The sequence below is a fragment of the Schistocerca nitens genome, chromosome 7 (genome assembly GCF_023898315.1).
Source record: "Schistocerca nitens isolate TAMUIC-IGC-003100 chromosome 7, iqSchNite1.1, whole genome shotgun sequence".
NCBI classification, from domain to species: Eukaryota; Metazoa; Arthropoda; class Insecta; order Orthoptera; family Acrididae; genus Schistocerca; species Schistocerca nitens.
Genome location: NC_064620.1, coordinates 232,289,941 through 232,304,069, shown reverse-complemented (window position 1 = coordinate 232,304,069; position 14,129 = coordinate 232,289,941). Strand labels below are relative to the sequence as shown.

The following is a 14,129-nucleotide window of genomic DNA, read 5'->3' as shown; positions in this document are numbered from 1 at the left end:
CGGTTTTACGCACTGTGTTGTGAGAAACTTGATTATAAAGCGTTGTGCAATACATGACGATATCTCTTGCTCTGATATTGCGATTCTGACTACCGAACGGTAAGAAAACGTTCTAGCTGTGACGAACAATCACTGGAAACGGAAGCAACAATGAGTAGAGATCGATCCGCTCTCCGCTTACAAAAAAGTGCGTAAAACAGTCATTACGGTTTATACAGGGTATTTCAAAAATGACCGGTATATTTGTAACGGCAATAAAAACTAAACGAGCAGCGATAGAAATACACCGTTTGTTGCAATATGTTTGGGACAACAGTACATTTTCAGGCAGACAAACTTTCGAAATTACAGTAGTTACAATTTTCAACAACAGATGGCGCTGCGGTCTGGGAAACTCTATAGTACGATATTTTCCACAAATCCACCATGCGTAGCTATAATATGGCGTAGTCTCTGAATGAAATTACCCGAAACCTTTGACAACGTGTCTGGCGGAATGGCTTCACATGCAGATGAGATGTACTGCTTCAGCTGTTCAATTGTTTCTGGATTCTGGCGGTACACCTGGTCTTTCAAGTGTCCCCACAGAAAGAAGTCACAGGGGTTCATGTCTGGCGAATAGGGAGGCCAATCCACGCAGCCTCCTGTATGTTTCGGATAGCCCAAAGCAATCACACAATCATCGAAATATTCATTCAGGAAATTAAAGACGTCGGCCGTGCGATGTGGCCGGGCACCATCTTGCATAAACCACGAGGTGTTCTCAGTGTCGTCTAAGGCAGTTTGTACCGCCACAAATTCACGAAGAATGTCCAGATAGCGTGATGCAGTAATCGTTTCGGATCTGAAAAATGGGCCAATGATTCCTTTGGAAGAAATGGCGGCCCAGACCAGTACTTTTTGAGGATGCAGGGACGATGGGACTGCAACATGGGGCTTTTCGGTTCCCCATATGCGCCAGTTCTGTTTATTGACGAAGCCGTCCAGGTAAAAATAAGCTTCGTCAGTAAACCAAATGCTGCCCACATGCATATCGCCGTCATCAATCCTGTGCACTATATCGTTAGCGAATGTCTCTCGTGCAGCAATGGTAGCGGCGCTGAGGGGTTGCCGCGTTTGAATTTTGTATGGATAGAGGTGTAAACTCTGGCGCATGAGACGATACGTGGACGTTGGCGTCATTTGGACCGCAGCTGCAACACGGCGAACGGAAACCCGAGGCCGCTGTTGGATCACCTGCTGCACTAGCTGCGCGTTGCCCTCTGTGGTTGCCGTACGCGGTCGCCCTACCTTCCCAGCACGTTCATCCGTCACGTTCCCAGTCCGTTGAAATTTTTCAAACAGATCCTTTATTGTATCGCTTTTCGGTCCTTTGGTTACATTAAACCTCCGTTGAAAACTTCGTCTTGTTGCAACAACACTGTGTTCTAGGCGGTGGAATTCCAACACCAGAAAAATCCTCTGTTCTAAGGAATAAACCATGTTGTCTACAGCACACTTGCACGTTGTGAACAGCACACGCTTACAGCAGAAAGACGACGTACAGAATGGCGCACCCACAGACTGCGTTGTTTTCTATATCTTTCACATCATTTGCAGCGCCATCTGTTGTTGAAAATTGTAACTACTGTAATTTCGAAAGTTTGTCTGCCTGAAAATGTACTGTTGTGCCAAGCATATTGCAACAAACGGTGTATTTCTATCACTGCTCGTTTAGTTTTTATTGCCGTTTCAAATATACCGGTCATTTTTGAAACACCCTGTAATTGATTTATCCTCGTATCAACCGTGCCTTCATGAGTCACTCCTAAACTGCGCTTAAGTAAAGTTGCAGCTGATTGAATGCGCACAAAGTAGAACTCGCCGATATGAGTATTGAGATATAATTTCTGTACGTCGATCTTCGGAAAAGATTGCTTTCCAGTCGAATAATGGTATTGTGAAGAGCGTGAACGTTATTTCAGATCGGTACTTCGTGTAGTACTATCGTTCAGTAGCCAGAGATCTTAAAGTTGCCGCGCAGATTGCGACACGGAGACGAGCATACCTAAATGCGGATTCAGTAGAACTACTTACGCACACTGCGATGGCCGCAGCTGCTAGAGAAAACAACTCTCCCCTTCCAGGAATGAGAGAGCGATAAAACTGCTGTGAGATAATTTTGTTAGAAGTGGCTAAGTATTTTCTGTGTCACATGTCGCGGATATCAGAAAAGACAGACTGTATTTCGAAAGAATAATATTGTGGGTGACGTTAGCGCGCCGTGTTCCACTTCAAATTTAAAAATTCTACCTTTCGACTCGTCTGCCGGGATCTTCTCCAGAGCGGAGAGGTGGAAACGTAGAATTTCGATGTCTGGAGAGGAACACGACGCGGTCCGATCTCCCACAAGATTTTAGTGTCAGTGAGAATGCTCACAGAACCCTGCGGACTTCCTAAAAGCTGTTCAAGACCGCCTATACAAAATATTTTATATGATTGTGTTCTGTCTTAGAAGCTCACGTATCGGAAAACCGAGTTTTGATGGCTTCAAATGGCTCTGAGCACTATGGGACTTAACTTCTGAGGTCATCAGTCCCCTAGAACTTATAACTACTAAAATCTAACTAACCTAAGGACATCACAAACATCCATGCCCGAAGCAGGATTCGAACCTGCGACCGTAGTGGTCGCGCGGTTCCAGACTGTAGCGCCTAGAACCGCTCGGCCACTGCGGCCGGCTCGAGTTTTGATGATACTGAGTTTTGACGATACTGAATACCTACCACCACCGCCACTATCATCATCATCATCGGCATCGGCCATTAATATCCACCGCTGGATGAAGTCCACTTCCAGAGTTTTCAGTGCAGTAAAGTCTTCAGCGTTGTGTGTGCTCGAGGCTCCTGCATGTTTTCTAATGTCGTCTACGCATCCTCCATGTGGTCGTCACCTCGGTCTTCTAAAATAACTAACTAATATTCCGTTGGTCATAACTGCGACCTCTCCCACTCGTGATGATGCGGAAAGATTCAGTTTTAGCATTACAATACACGTCCTCAGCGAAAAATGTGGCAGCGTGCTCATCGTATTACAGATTTCAGAAAGTCTGCTATAGGATGGAAAAAGCTATCAAGCAGATATGATCTGTTTATGTTTGAAGTTGATTTTATTATCTGTTACATATTTTGCATCATTGGGTAGGTGGTTAAAGATTCATATGGCTGAATACGTCACGCCTCTCTGTGCCACTTTAGGGCTGACAAATGAACATTCCTAGTTGTAAATAAAAGATCCTGATGAAACTCGGCGTGGATGTGGAATGTTCCAAATAATGCAATACATGTTTTTTTCACAATTTCACTTTTAACGGGAAAACACACCCCGAAGGATAAATTTCCCGTTGTAGTTTAGAGGAAAAGTCTTCGAAATCATAAAATGTAAAATAATGTGCTTCATATGGAAGTTGCAATGTGGTTCAAATGGCTCTGAGCACTATGCGACTTAACTTCTGAGGTTATCAGTCGCCTAGAACTTAGAACTAATTAAACCTAACTAACCTAAGGACATCACACACATCCATGCCCGAGGCAGGATTCGAACCTGCGACCGTAGCGGTCGCTCGGTTCCAGACTGCAGCGTCTAGAATCTCACGGCCACTCCGGCCGGTGCAATGTAGTTAACGTTCTTGAAAACTATATAATCACTTTTTATAATAACCTGAATTTTTGCAAAATCAGTTTTGGAAAATACGTTGTACACGGTATGCTGTCAGAGGACTTTCAACATACCTAGTTTAAATATGTAAACGCCCATTATTATTCCAATTATTTGTTTTACTTATTGTTTATGTTTTAAATTATTACTTTACATTTTAAATTCATGGCTTCTGTCATTTTGTTTTTTAGTTTACCATTTAGCATGTGTGTATTTCATTAATTGAAAATAATAAGTAACTCATTACTATGATACGAAATCATAACAATAATGATAATCTGGAAAGAAATGCTTAAAAGAAAACTTTTTTTTCGCCATTCACAAAAATGAACAAATTTCTTCCCGTAATACGCACGATGGACAACACAATATAAAGCAAAATTCAGCAGGATTTCAAATTATGGCGGGCCATCCTCTTAAACATCCCGATCTGTACCGGACATTTTTCAGTACATAAAGAAACCTCGGCGAAGAGTACTGACTATGTACTTGTGACTGGAGAATTATTATATTCTTTCTGGAGTGATGATGGACGTCATAATCATTCCGCAGAATTAGATCTGACAATATTCTTAACAAAGTTCTTCCAACATCAGAAGCCGTCTAAGTTCAGTGGCTGTACCTGTCCCGTCGGGCCTTCTGGAATCACCAGGTGAAGTATTTCCTCGTTCTCAGGTACGACGCTCAACACGGTGCTTTCACACGGATCACCCCAAGAATCCAACAATACACAGAGATTGCTTCCGCACTGGGAAGGAAAACTTCTGTCAAATATCTTTTGACGAGGTCAGATGTTGGTTCAGCAAATTTCGATGCTGTCACAAGAACATTTGGAGTTTTAAGAAGAGATTCTCGAATTCTCTGTCGAAACTCTCCATTGTTTACCCCGCTTTTCTCGGTTTTAAAAGAGCTACTGATGAGTAAATCACAGCATCCTACAAAGCGTTCAGACGGCATTTCTAAATGACCTCATTTATCAATATATGAACAATACAGAAACACGGAAGTAGGACCTGAGAGAGAACAATAATTGCAGCGTACAGAGCAGGCGCCAGATTAGCGATGTGCAGCATCGCCTACCAGTGGTGAACGTTCTACTGCACATCACAACACCTTGTACATTCACTGAAGTACTTTTGTTTACACGAAGTTTACAAATATGAGGAGCGCCATCGTGGAACCTTCAAAAGATGACATAAAATTTTATTCACAAACAACTAGTTCCAGTCAAGCGAGTCACGGATTAACACCACGTCAAGTTTGAGGAAAGTTCCTTTGCTTCAGTAACATGACCGGTTTTAGCTGTAGCACCTGCGACGTACAAGTACGTGTACTGAACCTAAAAGCAGTTCTGTATTTGACGCCAAGGAACCTACCTTAAACTCGATGTAGTGTTAATCTGTGACTAGAAGGTGCTTGTGGATAAATACTCATTACATGAACTGCTGCTAGTTCTTATGCACGCCGGGTGACGACGGCAGCAGACAGGGGATGGACAGGGACGCCCGCACATTGGCAGCAAGTAAGGCGCCCCTAATGACAGAGCGCCGCGCCTGTGGCCGCCACACCCCTCACATACGAATTGCAAAACAGATCTGGGGAATGGCCTGCTCAAACTAGACACCTTTGGCTCGGATGACAGTGTGACCTTTCCCAGCCAACGTGTTGCTTATTTATCGATTATCACATCGCTTGCTTGTTTCGGTAGGTTTCACGTATCTTCTTCTTTGCAACTGTCTCTGAATCGTTTATTATGACTGCGAGAACGAAAACAACGGAATATAATAATTCAGTGACGGCTTCTAAAGTATTTGGGTTCATACGTTCGCATGTTTTGCTGCTCGTATGATGAAGCACCCTGCCTTTCTGAGGGCACGAGCATTGGCGGTAGTCACCCAATCGCAACAACTCGAACTTTGCGTTCAGACGAGAAACAGTAAACCACCCTGCTTCTACACCTACACTATGAGAGCCACCTCGCGGCGCGTAGTGAAGGGTACTTCGGGATCCACTACTCTTTTCCCCAACGTATGAGCGCCAGTTCCTCTGACTGTGACGTCATAGTCACCTCGTGAGATGTAGGTTGAATAAACTAGTACGTTGCTTGACTGTTCTTGAAGCGTAGGCAGTGCCATTGTAATTTCGACAGTAAACCTCTCCGTGGCGTAAAAACATCTCTTGTATCGGCTTCCACTGCAGTTTGAGCATCTCCGAGACGCTCTTACGCTTTATAAATTAACTTATTACGCGAAAGCGTCGCTCTTCTTTGGACAGTCTCTACCCTCCCTCCCCCCTGTTAACCCTACCTTTTCGGATTCCACACTAACGAGCAATATTCAAGACCGACGGCTCTCTAAGCTGGGTCGTTCGCAAATGAATTAAATTTCCTTGGAATTCTTCCAGTGAATTAAAGTCTGTTATTTGTTTTTTCTACAACTATTTTATGCGTCAGAATATATGATCAAGTGAACATCCGCAAGTGAGAAACATATTTATGTTAAAGAAAATAATTTGTGCACCACAGACAGTGGTGTTCATAATTCATAGAGCGGAATTTCAAGATGAATCTAAAAGATATTGCTTCCTCTGTCAAGCATACCACGTAATGATAAAATCATAGAAGTTTTGGGTCTTATTGTGGCGCTTGAGCCATCATTCTTTCTGCAGAAGGAGTAGCAATGAGAGAAAACAATAGAATACAATCCATTTTAAATCTGTAATTAATATAACTATGTAAACCCCAAATAATATATTCTTGCAGAAATGCAACGAAAGTGCCTTTCATTTAAATTACTTGCTAATGTACATCAAGGAAAAAAGTTTAGTTTATTAAAAATGAGTGTAAAAAATATATGACGAGTGTATTTGCCGTAGCGTACAATGTTTCTGTCATGCTGTTAGTAATGAGCGTGAGAGACGAAGATAGTTGCACCCACTAGCTTGGATAGTTACAATAAGCCTGCATACATACGGATTCGTATGAATTCGCCCTCTGGGCGCTATGGTTGAGGGCAGTAAGTTATTAAAACTGAGCGTTGCTCAAAAGCTCGGCTGTTGCGGGACTGTGCGCCGCAGCCTCTCACTACTCCCCGGAGTATTCGGAAATATTGCACACTATCAAAACTTGGCGACTGCAGCTGGAACGGAACTCCAACACAAAGTCGACAACCTACTTGGCTAGGAGTGGAGGTAAACTCGTTTGTACAAAGAGGAAGGGTCTATTTGCAAGACGAAACTTTTAAAACGATCGTGTTTGTGTCGCCGTGAAATATCGTACGGAAATCGGCCCGTAGACCGAAACTAAGGCCCTAACCTCAACTAAATGATTTACAGTTACCTGTTCGTTAAGTCCTAACGCTCATTTAAATTTTCACGTAGATCCTCGCACTTTTTCCGAAACTTAAACAAACTTTACTTGAAAAGAAATCAAACCAACTAACTCGTTAATTTTGCCGTCCTTGACTAATTCGTTTTCTTGCTCTTGAAGTAATGAACAAAAGGATGCTAAGGGTCTTTTATGGGGATAAGAAAATGGTTCAAATGGCTCTGAGCACTATGGGACTCAACTGCTGTGGTCATCAGTCCCCTAGAACTTAGAACTACTTAAACCTAACTAACCTAAGGACATTACACACATCCATGCCCGAGGCAGGATTCGAACCTGCGACCGTAGCAGTCGCACGGTTCCGGACTGCGCGCCTAGAACCGCGAGACCACCGCGGCCGGCCTTTTATGGGGACAATGTGCCGACGTACATCTGCAGTTTACTGATGAAGAAATTTTTGAATCTAGAAATAAATCGCTAATCTACTGGGCGAGTAGCGCAGTGACTAACACGTGGTCGGGGTGAGCGGAGTTCAAATCTACCAATATTTCTGATTCTAAATTTTCCGTGTTTCCCTGAAACATTCAAGACGAATTCCATCATTTAAGACGACAACCGATTCCCTACCTTGTCCTTATCCATCTGGCCTGTGTACCGTTGCCAAAGACCACGCTGTCTACGAGACATTAGGGTCTCAACATCTGAGGTTATCAGTCCCCTAGAACTTAGAACTACTTAAACCTAACTAACCTAAGGACATCACACACATCCATGCCCGAGGCAGGATTCGAACCTGCGACCGTAGCTGTCCCGCAGTTCCGGACTGCAGCGCCTAGAACCGCACGACCACTGCGGCCGGCCATAGCGTAACACTATCGAACCCTGTTTTGCAATGTGTTCAGCAGTCCTCAGACTTGTGTGGGACCGAGCTTTATCGTGATGGAGCAAAACAGGATTTGAACCTACGCGCGGTTCCAGACTGAAGCGCCTAGAACCGCTCGGCCACGCCGGCCGGCCATTAGGCTGTGGAAAGCCTTTCTTTTCCCCAAAGTTCTCAGCTTTACCGTAGAAAAATCTTCATAAAATCGAAACAAAAATTATCAATTCTCCGAAATATGAAAAGCTGTAATGCCATTTTTCTAGTTTATTTTATTATTGGCTGGTATGTTGTATCTCATTATGAAACCGCCGGTCGCGGTGGCCGTGCGATTCTAGGCGCTCCAGTCCGGAGCCGCGCTGCTGCTACGGTCGCAGGTTCGAATCCTGCCTCGGGCATGGGTGTGTGTGATGTCCTTAGGTTAGTTAGGTTTAAGTAGTTCTAAGTTCTAGGGGACTAATGACCACAGCAGTTGAGTCCCATAGTGCTCAGAGCCAACCACCTGAAACCCTTCCACGTTCTAGCTATTTCCAGACCTATCTTCGACTGTCGAAATAATGTTACTGCTGGATTATTGCAAACGTTACATAATTGTTGCATGATGCATGTTTACGTTGGCACAACTCCAAAGACGTTTTAGATGAATGTCACTGGTCATACAGGCGTGACCTCACATGTTTCATACTGCTGCATCGTACAACAAGGGCTGCATCTAGTCGCGGGTGCGTGTTGGAACAGACGTCCGCAGAAGGCCAACGCAGTGATTTGTATGACGAAGCCGCGGGCGGGTGACGCAGCGGCCGAGCCGATGCTATCGCTGCGAATTAGCCTTGGCGTGCGTGCGGCTCCGTCTTGTCTCTGCGCACCGCCTGCTGCACTTGCTGCCGGCTAATGCAGCCGCGCACCCATCAGCGTTGGCAGCAACTCTCTGTGTCAGATCACCGCACCACGGCTGCCAAGCAAAAGCTGACACGCGGGTCGCAGTGCGTTTATCTGACAGGTGGTAGCGTCCTTTAAGCCTAGCAACTGACTTTAAATGAAAATCTCATGCTAGTCACATGTGTTTCAGTAGTTCAACAACTACTGCGCACATCATTTTATCACTGACGTAGTAAGGACAGTTATATCAATGTGAACCAAAACAGCTTACTAGACTCGCAACTGAAGGAAAACTCACGGGCTGGCCAATTTACCACACTATCAGATTTCAAGTGGTAATGTAGGTGTCTAGTTTTAACTTCGCGAGACCGGCGATGAGATAATTGGTGTCTAGTTTTAACTTCGCGAGACCGGCGATGAGATAATTGGCAAGTTTTATTATATGGCATTAGGCCATGACGTAAGGCATGCTTCACTGTCCAATGTTTCGTCTGTTAATGCTGGACACATCACCAGAGGCACTGCACGATCGATCACGTAAGTCATTATTATAGCATGATGTATCGGAAGGTTGCCCAAAGCTCTTTTTTTCCCGAGGGTGCAACAGCAACAAATAAAGTGAATTGGTTGCCGTGTAGAGGAAATCAGAGTCCGTCGGACGGCAATTAAAAAAAGAAAATCCATACTGGCTCTGAGCACTATGGGACTTAACATCTGAGGTCATCAGTCCGTAAGACCTTAGAACTACTTAAACCTAACTAACCTAAGGACATCACACACACCCATGCGCGAGGCAGTATTCGAACCTGCGACCGTAGCGGTCGCGCGGTTCCAGACTGAAGCGCCTAGAACCGCTCGGCCACCAGCGGCCGGCCGAAATTCCATGCTAAAGTATAGAATCAGTTCACCGTAATACTTCATGAGGATATAGATTTTACCGGTTCTTTTATATGAGGGGAATTTTTGTTAGAAATGGCGACTATTGTTTCTTTCTTAGAAGTTCACGTCACTTGAAATGTGTCGGCCGGAGTGGTCGAGCGGTTCTAGGCGCTACAGTCTGGAACCAGGCGACCGCTGCGGTCGCAGGTTCGAATCCTGCCTCGGGCATGGGTGTTTGTGATGTCTTTAGGTTAGTTAGGTTTAAGTAGTTCTAAGTTCTAGGGGACTGATGACCACAGCAATTAAGTCCCATAGTGCATTTGAACCAAACTTGAAGTGTTACTCAAGCGCTGCCTTAGTTTCCGGCCCTTTTCCTTCTGTGTTACCTGGCACTTTTTGACGTCTATCCAGAAAACTGTCTACAAAACGTAGATCCTGGTAGCTACCGGACGGAGGGAAAGAACGGTGTCCACTCTTTCAAGTGCATCTTTGACATATAGCAAGACACTCATAGTCAGGAAGGACGGTCTGTACATGGCATATCCTTACTAGGCAGCATCTCATTGGAAGTATAAAGCCTGTACCCTGCCTTTCTTCCAAGAAGCGGCTAGTTCACCCAACACTTTTATGGTAGGTCCTCCAATTAAGACTAAATATGAACCAGGGTGTCATTCGATATTTTTAAAATTCAAATATTGAAGGCCTGTCCAAGAAGAATCTCTAAACAACTGAGCTCTTTTTCCACGTGTCTCGCTTCCCGCGCCCGGGTTCCCGGGTTCGATTCCCGGCGGGGTCAGGGATTTTCTCTGCCTCGTGATGACTGGGTGTTGTGTGCTGTCCTTAGGTTAGTTAGGTTTAAGTAGTTCTAAGTTCTAGGTGACTGATGACCATAGATGTTAAGTCCCATAGTGCTCAGAGCCATTATTTCCACGTGTTCTTTTGCCGCCTTTATTTCTTCTCTGAATTATTACTAATTCTGATCGGAAAATAATTAAGATCCATATCTATAGGAAATCTGTAATATGCTTTTCCGATTTCTAATTCGCGGATGGTATCAGAACATGTTGCTAACGTCTAGCGTTAGAAGTTAAGTGAACCAGACGCGTGTTGAATTATCGCAAGAGATTAACAACCCATTGTCTTCTGCACCAGTCATGCTGAAGGACGTTTTCGGCTTTTTTCCATACTTCTCTGGGAAAATGCTAAATTGGTTCCCCGTCGCCAGTTCAGGTGCACTTGACATAAGTACAGTACAGACATTGGAAAGAGGTGTGCAACAAGAGTCATGTGACTTTCTTCCTTTGCCCCATAGTTAGGTTTAAGTAGTTCTAAGTCTAGGGGACTGATGACCTCTGATGTTAAGTCCCATAGTGCTTAAAGCCATTTGAACCTTTTTGAATGTTAACCGCAGTAATCTGTAGTTGCCCCCGTAAGTGCTACAGTATTCCACACTGCACCAAGCAGAGGCATCCCTGAGACCTGAGATGTTGTTTTCGACCAGATGCTGTTTTCGACCAGATGCTGTGTGATGAGGAGCGTCGAACGTTCTTCCGCAATCTATTATTATATCATTAATTACGGGAAGATTACGTCACTTGTACGCATCATTAGGAGTGGAGCGAAGCTGATGCGAAGGCGAGAGTTTTTCAGCGCAGCGGAGCACATAGGACAGGCTGCGGAGGTGACGAGCAATCCCGCTGCGAGTGGAGCTATTAGCCGGCGGCGAGCTGCGGCAGCGCGTACGGTACGTGCGTGCGCGTGTTTTTGTTACGCGCAAATGAGCGGCGACGTGACCGCGGCCGCAAGCAGGCGGCAGCCGCACCTGGCCGTGGCTGCCCGCTTAACGGCCCGCTAGCTGCTAGCTGCTAGCGGCTGGCGGCTAGGGTTTCACGTCGCCGAGGCGCCTTCTGCGTGCACCGACTGACAGCTCGCCCTCATTGTAAATAAATGCAACGCGTTACGCATAAATACGCCAAGCCATACATTAGTAGTGGCGATCAGTGACTGGAAACGGTAACAACCGCGAAAGACCCACAAGTAACAGTCCAGTGCGATCTAAAATGGAATCACCAGGTTAAAAGTGTTGCAGGAAAAGTAGGCGCCACGCTCAGATGCATTTTTGGAAGCTTAACTATTCCGTCCATGTAAACGTGACTTGCAGAAGAATCGTTCCACAATTCTCGAGAGTTGCTCGCCAATCTAGTAGGATCTGTAGACAGGATAAAGATCCAACGAACAACGGCGGCCGGCCGGTGTGGCCGTGCGGTTAAAGGCGCTTCAGTCTGGAACCGCGTGACCGCTACGGTCGCAGGTTCGAATCCTGCCTCGGACATGGATGTGTGTGATGTCCTTAGGTTAGTTAGGTTTAATTAGTTCTAAGTTCTAGGCGACTGATGACCTCAGAAGTTAAGTCGCATAGTGCTCAGAGCCATTTGAACCATTTGAACAACGGCGCTTTTCGCCACTGGATCGGATGATAAGCACAAGAGCGTTAGACAACAAACCTTAAAATGGGATCATGCGCGCGCGCGCGCGCGCGCGCGTGTGTGTGTGTGTGTGTGTGTGTGTGTGTGTGTGTGTCACACTTCTCCTACACCGCTGGATCGATTTCAACCAAACTTGCCATATGTACGAGTATACCCTACTGTCAGTCACAGTCGCTGCGCAGGTAAGAACTACCTACTCATCAGAGGTGTGGGGGTGAAAACGTAAGCGCAGCCCATGATGCTTGAATTCCAGTATTTGAGAATCAGAGCACTTAGCAACTTACAACGAACTATACGCATAATTTCAAACCAGTACGAATTCTTTTTTCTCGCGGACAACCCTTAAAAATGATAAAAGAAGAAATGTTTATCGGTATTTACTTTTCCACTGTTAATGCAGTAAAAGTACCGCATCAGGTATGACGTTGGCAACGGCCTTGCCGCAGTGGATACACCGGTTCCCGTGAGATCACCGAAGTTAAGCGCTGTTGGGCGTGTCCGGCACTTGGATGGGTGACCATTCAGCCGCCATGCGCTGTTGCCATTTTTCAGAGTGCACTCAGCCTCGTGATGCCAATTGAGGAGCTATTCGGCCGAATAGTAGCGGCTTCGGTCAAGAATACCATCATAACAAGCGGGAGAGCGGTGTGCTGACCCCACCCCCCTCCTAGCCGCATCCTCGACTGAGGATGACATGGCGGTCGGATGGTACCGATAGGCCACTCGTGGCCTGAAGACGTACTGCTTTTTTATCAGGTATGACGTTATAATTTATTACTTCTTTACTATTAACTGTATTCATAACACATTCTACAGACAGTATACACATATACCACTGAATGTAACTGCAAAATTATATCGTTGTACAACACACAGTTCAGGAGACATAACGTCGTAAGCAATGAGATGCGTGAAAATTTCGGATACATAATCCCCATGTGGCCCTGAATGTACCTACAAAATTATATCAATGTACGCCACTTAATTCAGAAGATATGACGTCACAAACAGTGAGATGCATGAAAAACTGCCGCTTCGAGCATTAAGTTCAAATTTATTACTTCGTTGCCGCTAACTTCATTCGCAATACATTTTGCAGACAGTATCCACATATGCTGCTGAATGTTGCTAAAAAATTATATCATACATAATACGACAGATAGTTCAGAGGTACGCCGAGCGGGGTAGCCGCGTAGTCAAAGCGCCTTGTATCGGTTCGCGCGACTCCTCCCCCCCCCCCCCCCTTCGGAGGTTCGAGTCCTCGAGTCCTCCCTCGGCCACGGGTATGTGTGTTGTCTGTGTTGTCCGTAGCGTAAATTAGTTAATTAGTTTACGTTAGATTAAGTAGTGTGTAAGCCTAGAGACCGATGACCTCAGCAGCTTGGTCCCATAGGAACTTACCACAAATTTCCAATTTCAGCAGATACGACGTCATAAACATTAAACACAAGGCTAGAGGCTGCGTGGTACAGGCGTGGATGCACTGCTGTAAGCCTCAGATATCAGTCGCCCAAAGCAGTAATAACTCTCAAAAATTCTCGAGAAAATTAACTTTATAATGTTTTCCGAGCGTCTTTAATTCCATAAATAAACATCGATTTTGTGGAGAGCTCTGTGGCAGAATGGTCGCCTGACCCGTGGGCAGCACGGATACGATTCCCAGCTGCTTCAATTTTTAAACAAAGTTGCATGATAAACGAACATTTCCTTGAAGTATACGAAAGTATCTGTAGAGCTCGAGACTGATAATTGCTGGATCACCGGTTCGGCCATTTATGTTTGTTTTCTTTTTATTTGTGCACTTTGAATTATAAATTTCGTCAAATACATGCTAATTATCACATGGCTGGCATTTTTTACGAAAAATTTTCGCCTTCGTATTTCTGATTACATATCACAAAGAAAACTCCAGTTTTCGTTGCAAATTCTTAATTACCGATCTTTTACTAAAGATTGTTTAAATTAAAAAAAACATTACGAATTACAT

At 44.9% G+C, this 14,129-nt stretch overlaps 1 pseudogene; it reads left to right on the top strand.

Moving 5' to 3' along the window:
* Nucleotides 1-12,569: 12,569 nt before the first annotated feature.
* LOC126196951 (5S ribosomal RNA) lies at nt 12,570-12,686 on the top strand (annotated as a pseudogene).
* Nucleotides 12,687-14,129: the final 1,443 nt, after the last annotated feature.